The 8,749-nt window shown below is 40.6% G+C and overlaps 1 long non-coding RNA gene across 1 annotated transcript; it reads left to right on the top strand.

Moving 5' to 3' along the window:
* The first annotated feature begins 4,650 nt into the window (after positions 1-4,650).
* On the top strand, positions 4,651-5,422 carry LOC123487234. The gene is made up of 3 exons (XR_006659688.1): positions 4,651-4,695; positions 5,024-5,127; positions 5,314-5,422. It is a non-coding gene; the product is annotated as an uncharacterized LOC123487234 (long non-coding RNA).
* Positions 5,423-8,749: the final 3,327 nt, after the last annotated feature.

The following is an 8,749-nucleotide window of genomic DNA, read 5'->3' as shown; positions in this document are numbered from 1 at the left end:
CCATATTAGATCTGACAGTATGAATGGTTCTTATGGTTGTATTCAGTTCTTCCATATTAGATCTGACAGTAAGAATGGTTCTTATGGTTGTATTCAGTTCTTCCATATTAGATCTGACAGTATGAATGGTTCTTATGGTTGTATTCAGTTCTTCCATATTAGATCTGACAGTAAGAATGGTTCTTATGGTTGTATTCAGTTCTTCCATATTAGATCTGACAGTATGAATGGTTCTTATGGTTGTATTCAGTTCTTCCATATTAGATCTGACCGTATTAATGGTTCTTATGGGCTGAGTGCCTGGAGTGACTACAGTCATACCAAGTTTTCTTTGACCCTGTGATCTCACCAGGACAGAACCACATGTCTCTATCACACTCCAGCCCAGAAGGTGGCAGTGATGCACCTTTAACGTTGGTCTGAACACCACCAATAAACACCATAGAAGAAGAATGCATGCTTAGCAACAACCAAGGGGCCATGCAGCTTTCCACTGTCCCAAAGACTGTCTATTATATGGAACAGATTGGCATGTGACCACTCTAACAATGTAGACACGTCCTCAAAGATTGGACATGAATCTGTGTTGGTCAAACTCTTCTCTTCTCTATCATTAAATACAACAAAACTATGTTTTAAGTGAAATATTTAGTGTTTGAAGCTGGAAAAAAGACTTGAAATTAGCATCACAAAGATACATTTGACCTATGCACTAACAAGCTTTTTCAATATACGCAGCTTTATCACTGGAGAAAACCAACCTTAAGAAAAAAAGGGTCGAGAAGGAAGTCAATGACAATGAAAGTGGATCTAGTCTCATCAGCCAGTCTGACACCAAGAGTGAAGATACCAGTTCTACTGAATCTGACAGCAAAATTGAGTCAGACAGTGAAGTTGAGCCAGTGGAAGGTACTCCTCCAAGACTGCCAACACACGCTGAGGAAGAGTCAGATGGTGAACTCCAGGCAGTAGGTGGTACTAAGCCAAGACTGCCAACACACAGTGACATAGATTCAGAGACTGAAGCCAATGCTGGTTGTGCAATTCAGGAGACAACTGACTCTGACAATGATGATGTTGAAAACGATTCTACCTTCAGAGAGGACCTGGCAACCTGGATAAGTGATTTCCAAGTGAAACACAATGCTGTTGATGCACTTCTGAAGATGCTGCAGTCTAATGGTCACCCAGATTTGCCTTCCACTGCTAGAACTCTCCTAGAAACCACCAATGTTTTTGTTGAAGTCAAGTCTAATGTGGAGTTTGTCAGATTTAAAGTGAAGGTGGAGTTAGTGAAACATCTAAGCATCTATCCTAAATCAGTGGTTGGAGATTTGAATCTTTTAGAAATATCCCTTAATCTGGATGGTCTCCCTTTGTTCAAAAGTACCAATATGTCGTTATGGCCACTTTTGTGCTCTATCAATCTCTCACCACCCACAGTGTTTCCTCTGTCACTTGCAATGGCATCATGGAAACCAAGCTCCCTGGAATTCCTCAATGACACTTTACTGGAGCTTAAAGAGTTGATGCAGACCGGCTTGAAGTGGGGAGACACAACACTGCAAGTGAAAGTTAGTTCTGTAACATGTGATGCACCTGCAAAAGCCATGGTAAAATGCATAAAGATGTATTCTGGCTACTATGGCTGTGACGGGTGCACTCGTGTTGTGCTTACCATCTTGCACAGCCTGTAGCAAGCCCCATTTAGCTACAGCCAAGTTCACAAGCTGTATTAGTTATGCAAAGTATCTTGGCTGGTAAATCAAGAGACTGAACAGTGTGGAATTGGTGTTTTGTTTTTCTGCACAGGGCATACAGCATTATTATGTTGTACATTTAGTAAAAGAGAACAATGTTGAAGTTGTACCAGAGCAGTGGGTGGAGAAGAGAGATGGGGTGAGTTGATCAGTTAAATGGTTTACCCTTTTTAGACAAAGAGATGGATAAATAGTTCACTTTAAACAGTGTCTCATATCCTGCAGGTCCTGTGTTGCTACTGGCCAAGAAATGCCATTAAGAGAGGAGACCGGCCTGACAAAATATTATGGGAGTAGTACAGAATTTCCATCTTTTCATCAACTGGTAAAATAATATTTGACTGTCCATCCACTCCCGTTTCTATTGCCATGTATGCTTGGTTGTGTGGCTCTGGAGCAGGTTGCATCAGTTGAACATACTCCTACACGTAAGGCTAGTTACAACGTAGAATATGTTCTAAGCCAGGCGTAAACCTGTGTCACCACCTGGTTGTAAGTAGTAGCTTTTGCTACGCCAGGGTGTAAAAACTAAGTGTAATGTGGGGTAGACGTATAGAATATATCTATAACTAGTTTCCAAGGTAAGTGTTTCATGACTAGTCATGTCGCATCTTGTTGAATTTTCTAAATCATTACGTCGGGCGTAGGTAGGTCCAACTTCTCTCTTCCACCTTATCGTCTAACTGGTGCAACCCACTCCTGGTCAGTAGCGTCAGGAACTTCCCCCTCTTAAGTACTATATGTATTGGCTGAAAGTATTACTATATGAATTACAAATACTCAATAGCCGGTTTGCCAGTGTTAATAGGAAACTATTTATGACAATGTTTATTGCACGTACAGACAATTACTCTGTGGCAGAGCAACGAGCCAAACGGGGGGTTGACACCTCCAATGTTGAATCTGACGAGGAACCAGCGAAGAGGGCGGTGACTAAACCAATCAGATTCCGTGTAGAGCCACCTGGTGAGGATTTCTTAACTGCTCTTATTCCATTGTGTGTATTACATGCATCAGGAAGTAGATGAAATAAATGAGTATTTATTTGTATTGTCCTTCGTAAGATGATGATGGAAGTGAAGCACTCCAGAAAAAGACAAATGAACCCAGACAAGCCCAGCGTACAGTGCCACAGCTTCCACCAGCCCCTAGTGGTAAGATCCTGCATTAGGCTACTAGGTCATTGAATGTATAATCAGCAAGTTGATGGTAAGTTTTACACACATTCAAGTATGTAGGTGAAGAAAAGCTTACAGTTAATGCAAGTACTAGTCTTAAATTGAGACGGCATGAAATCATGACCTAATGACAGTTGATATGACAAGAAAGGACCACACCCATCTGATCTTGACATACTTGATTATTTAGTGACCAAAAGTGTAACAGTTCTTTATTTTTTATTTTTAGTAACTTCAAGAGCCAGTGTCTTTGAAAAGACCCTACAACAAGGTACATAATGTTTCAAGTCTGATAAACAAGCCTACTTTCTCAAAGTTCTGTTCCTACCAACTGTATGGGATGAACAGGAAAATCTGTTAAGTGTGTACTATAAATGTGGTAACGGTTTGACATCTGTGATATTCTCTGAAGTTGCAGATGCAGAGGACTTGAGGCCATGTGCCACCTCAAGCCAGAGCGACAGTAAGTGTCTGGTTGTAGTTTTAGGGTAAACAATTCGTTTTAGGGTAAACAATTGAATTGTATGAAGTATTATAGCTTTACAAACCTTTATTTAAAGTCTTATTACTACTTTGTGCATACTGTTAGAACTTTCCAAATAGTTGTGGTGCTGTGTATGGGTGAAACTTGTATTTACAACAGTAGTGAAATCACCCTATTCTTCTGGGGTAAAACACAAGTGTGATGCCATGTTTGTAAATATCTGTATGTATTTGCCATCAAACTAAAAGCATAATAAAAAAATAAAGAAATTATGCTTAGCATTTATTTTTGTTGGGATTCATTAACCTTCCCACTGAGCTCCTGACTGACAGCCCTTCACGTTTGGTTCTGTGCCAATTTCAAAAGCAAAGTATGTCTTCATGTTTTTCCTTCTGTTTTCTCAGTTAGTCCAAGTGGCAGCCAGGAAGAAGCTGGCCAAGACAGAGCATCAGAATCAGGTTTCTTTAGCCATCAAGATATTGATCTCGAAATCATAAATGTAGAAAGGTTAAATAACAGAGCTGCCATCCCTGCTTGTCAACATCAATTCCAAATTGTTTGGCTGTCAGCAGATACATGGTTATCAATACTACTAATATATATGAAGGGTGGATATTTTGATCGAGGTATTTCACATGGCCTTGATCCATGTCCTGCCTGGTACTCATGGCTTGTATTGTCACGCTACTTGCAGCAAAACTGTTGAGTCTTTTATTATTTTGCAGATCTTCAAGCAGTGGAGATGAGGATAATGGTGAAACTGGAGATGATCCGTACAGAGTTCAGGACTGCTCTGAACCAAGTTATGGAGGCCATAGAGGATAATGGTGGAACTGGAGATGATCCATACAGAGTTCAGGACTGCTCTGAACCAAGTTATGGAGGCCATAGAGGATAATGGTGGAACTGGAGATGATCCGTACAGAGTTCATACGATCGAGGTATTTAACTTATCTTAAGAAGAAACGATCAGCCCTCTGCCTGTTTACACAAGTTTTAGCCCATGATTACATGATACACTACAAAAGTGATTTCTCATTACTATCAATCAGAACTGTATGGCCAGCTGTTTTAGCTGAGGAACACACAAATGAGTGGGATTTCTTTTATCAGATCCGATACCTGACCCTCTGCTGTGGCCTGGACCTGGGCTCAGGAATCAGACGAATGATGAGAAAAATTAGAACAGAGGAGCTGTGGACAGGCTACGCCTTGAAGGGCAGGAAGGGGAAGAGGGCCTTTAATGAGCTATCAATCTATGATGCTGTCACAAGTAAGTAAATGCACAAGTTTAGATCCTCATTTATTATTATTTAGTAGATAGTATTATTGGTCAAGTGATGGTAAGTCAAATGTGTTTTTATTAACATTTCAAATGAATTAAATCAGTAACAAGGCAGTTTCAAATGAATGTGAAATCCTACCACCTGTTAAGATCGGAGAGAGAGGACAAAGGAAAGGTGAAGGAGAGAGGTCTCATGGCCAAAACTGCCTATGGGGGACGAGAGGGACAATACCCAATCTCTGTCTCAGCCAGCATAGGTGGAAAAGGAATGATATGACATGGAATGTACCATTTACAATTCTTTTTCACAACATAGGAGTGTCCCTGAAAGCACACCCCAAGGCTACCTACCAAGAGGTAGATGACAAAATAGCAGACGCTCTCAAACATGCACCAGCTCGGCTCAAGAGTAAGAGAAAGGTATGATTAAAAATAACACTTTATGATTGTTTAGATTTTTTTTACTTCACTTTAATCCAGTCGGTCAATTTAACTAAATTATTGTGCTAGTAAAAAAGGAATGTAGTAGGGAGTCGACGTTAAACCGGCATTTTGATCATTTTTTTACGGAAAATAATGACCAGTTTGTGTTATTTTGACTTCCAGGAGCGGGTCGAGGAAGAGACTGTGGATGAGGATGGAGCAGCAGCACCTGAATAAACCTAACATTGTTATTCACTTTTAGCTTTAAGCAGTTTTACAGTTCTTGATTGGAGTGCAGTGTTCATGTTTTTACTGACTTGTTATTTTGTGAGCTTTTTGCTATGATTTTGTTCACGAATCTATTGTGATACAGTTTATGTAAAAAAAGAACTTATTTTCAGGCATTTTGCATATTTCGTCAGTGGACACCTACCGACAGGACACTGTGTATATGTTCAGGGTAGATTAAATGACGTGTCTTAAGGGTCCTCCCGAGTGGCACAGTGGTCTAAGACACTGCATCGCAGCTGCATTGCTACAGATGCTGGTTCGATACCTGTCTGTGTCGCAGCCAGCCACGACCGGGAGACCCATGAGGTGATGCACAATTGTCCGGGTTAGGGGAGGGTTTGGCCAGCCGGAATGTCCTTGTCCCCATCACACTGTTACGTACGAAAGTTACGTTCCCAGTGGTTACCAGAAACTGCATTTTATGGGGCTCTCAACGTACTTTCTGACGTTTAGCAACATTATGAGGTTGACTTAAAAATACACATATTTAACGGTTTAAAATTCCCCACATTTATACGTCCTGAAAAGACTTGGGACATAAGCGGACACCACAGCTACGTAGAAGGAACGTTTCACAATAACGTTATCATGACTTATGTAGGGACTAAAATAACTTTGGTCACGTCCTGGAACGTAATTTTGTTAGCTGGGAAAGCTCACTCTAGAAATGTATTCCAGTTTCTGCCTTCCAGCTGGAATGGAAACCTTTGCCAGTGGGTGTGCGTGTGGAAACTACCTGCTCCTCCCCTCTGAAGCATAGGTTACTGTATCCTACTGACAATGTTACAAGCATGATTCAGAAATTAGGGAGATATGTTTAATTTGAGAAGAATGGATTAACTTTTTCAATGCTAGTTAAGGATACTATAGTCACCACGTTTCACATTGGATTTATTAACGACAAAAAGGTAAGACCTGTTTTTAATTCTAGTGCTGCACTGCACTGCACTGCACAAACAAGGTTGTTAGCTAGCTAGCTAACATTTGCTCTGTTCCAACGTTAAACCAACTCTGAAGTTCAAAGACATTCAAAGTTCCTCCATAGAAGCCGCTCCTCCGTAGGTATAATTCTGTGGGCCTAATTCAGATAATGCAGGTCATAACACGATGCCCAGCTCTTCAATGCAAGCATCCTCTAACGAGCTCTCCTCACCCGCTAAATGTCGCGCCCTACACTGTGATTGGCAGCACAGTTTACTCTTAATGATTTTCCTATACAGATACTCTGTGGTTGTCACGAGAATTTTGTTATCTCAATGGTTGAAGTCAAACACTTCTTAAATCTTTGAATAATTCCCAGAGGTATAAATCTCTAGTTTAAATAAATTCAACAGACCCCTTACTGCAATGGTCATTCTTTATTCATTGAGAGCTCTGAAAATCATACAATGCACAACGTTTTGTATACCTCTACTACGCCCCTAAGTGGGCCAATGAGAAAGCTCCTAGCCCATATTTAGGCAACTGTCATATTTCTCTGTTAGCTGCACAGCAACCTAGTTGTTTCTTCCTGGATCTATTTCACACTGGTTTCAGAAGACACAAATACTCTGCTGCTGGGCAAATATCCATCTTATACAGGCACATACGGTGGGGACATGTTTCTCAGTGTCTAGTTTCACATCCTGTTTTCTGTTATTGGTTTCACAGTTGCATTCTGCTTGCATAGATATAAAAATTAGCCAAAGCCCTCGTTTTACTTCTAACTAAGCTAAACACATTATCAGATTGTAGTTTTATGATTCTAACACATTTCACAAAGAATCGGAGTGTAATAATTAGTCATTACCAAATTATTCTATCAGTGGTGTACTAGTGTATTTATTCTCCCACTTGGATGTCACTTCCAGAAGCTTTAAATTGAGGGCCAGGTTGTCAGGATGGGTAATGTACTGTACACATTAATTACAAGTACTCCTAAAGATACACTTCATTTTAACTAGCTAAATCCTGTGTAACAACTAGTAATTACATTGTACTTGGCTAACATTACATGTACTATGCTTTAAAATAGGGTCTTATTCTTCATCTGGGACTTGTATTTATTATGGATCCCCTTTAGCTGCTGCCGTGGCAGCAGCTACACTTCCTGGGATCCAGCAAAATTAAGGCAGTTCATAAAAAACATTTTAAATTCACAGATTTCACAACACACTGTGTGCCCTCAGGCCCCTACTCCACCACTACCACATATCTACAGTACAAAAATCCATGTGTACGTGTGTGTATAGTGCGTATGTTATCGTGTGTGTGTGTATGCATGTGTCTGCACCTATGTTTGTGTTGCTTCACAGTCCCCGCTGTTCGATAAGGTGTTTTTTAAATCTAATTGTACTACTTGCATCGGTTACTTGATGTGGAATAGAGTTCCATGTAGTCATGGCTCTATGTAGTACTGTGCACCTCTCATAGTCTGTTCTGGACTTGGGGACTGTGAAGAGACCTCTGGTGGCATGTCTTGTGGGGTATGCATGGGTAACCGAGCTGTGCGCCAGTAGCTCAAACAGACAGCTCGGTGCACCCAACATGTCAACACCTCCACTTTGAGCCATGAGAGATCGACATGCATATTATTAAATCAGCCGTGGTGCCCTGTTCTGAGCCAATTGCAATTTTCTTAAGTCCTTTTTTGTGGCACCTGACCACACGACTGTACAGTAGTCCAGGTGTGACAAAACTAGGGCCTGTAGGACCTGCCTTGTTGATAGTGTGGTTAAGAAGGTAGAGCAGCGCTTTATTATGGACATATTTCCACAATTACTACCAGGTACATGTTATTACATTGTAACTATGTGTCATTACAGTTAACTACAATACTTGTTTACAGTGTAGTTACACAAGTAATTACACTGTAATAAGGACCCCATAAAAGTAAGTGTTACCGGCATCTCTTCTTTATGTATACGTTGATGTGCTTTAAAAAAAAAACAAGAGCACCCCTGTGGAAATCAAATTAGCATCATAATAACAATCCCCATCAAAATCTGTCTGTTTAAGCTAGAGATGTATTTTTTGCATGGGCTGCGTCTCAATCCACCACATCCTCTGAGGTCGGCCTTCCTCATCTGCGGTGGAAGAACTACAGTGTTGTTTGTCAGACCAGGAGACTTCTGTCTGTAGCGTCCGAGAAGTTTGGCCTACACATCTAAAGGTGAGACTCACCAACAAGTTAATGTCTGTTGTTTCGCTCTAGGACGCCTACAAGTGTCTGACGGTAGCAGGTACCAGTTTAAAACATTTGTGGAAGTAAATATTGAATATGTTTCACTTATCTTTCTTAATATAGAACAGAAACTTAAAAACCAACTTCCCTTTGAAAATGATTAGC

The sequence above is a fragment of the Coregonus clupeaformis genome, unplaced genomic scaffold (genome assembly GCF_020615455.1).
Source record: "Coregonus clupeaformis isolate EN_2021a unplaced genomic scaffold, ASM2061545v1 scaf1554, whole genome shotgun sequence".
NCBI classification, from domain to species: Eukaryota; Metazoa; Chordata; class Actinopteri; order Salmoniformes; family Salmonidae; genus Coregonus; species Coregonus clupeaformis.
This window is presented reverse-complemented; position numbering and strand designations above follow the sequence as displayed.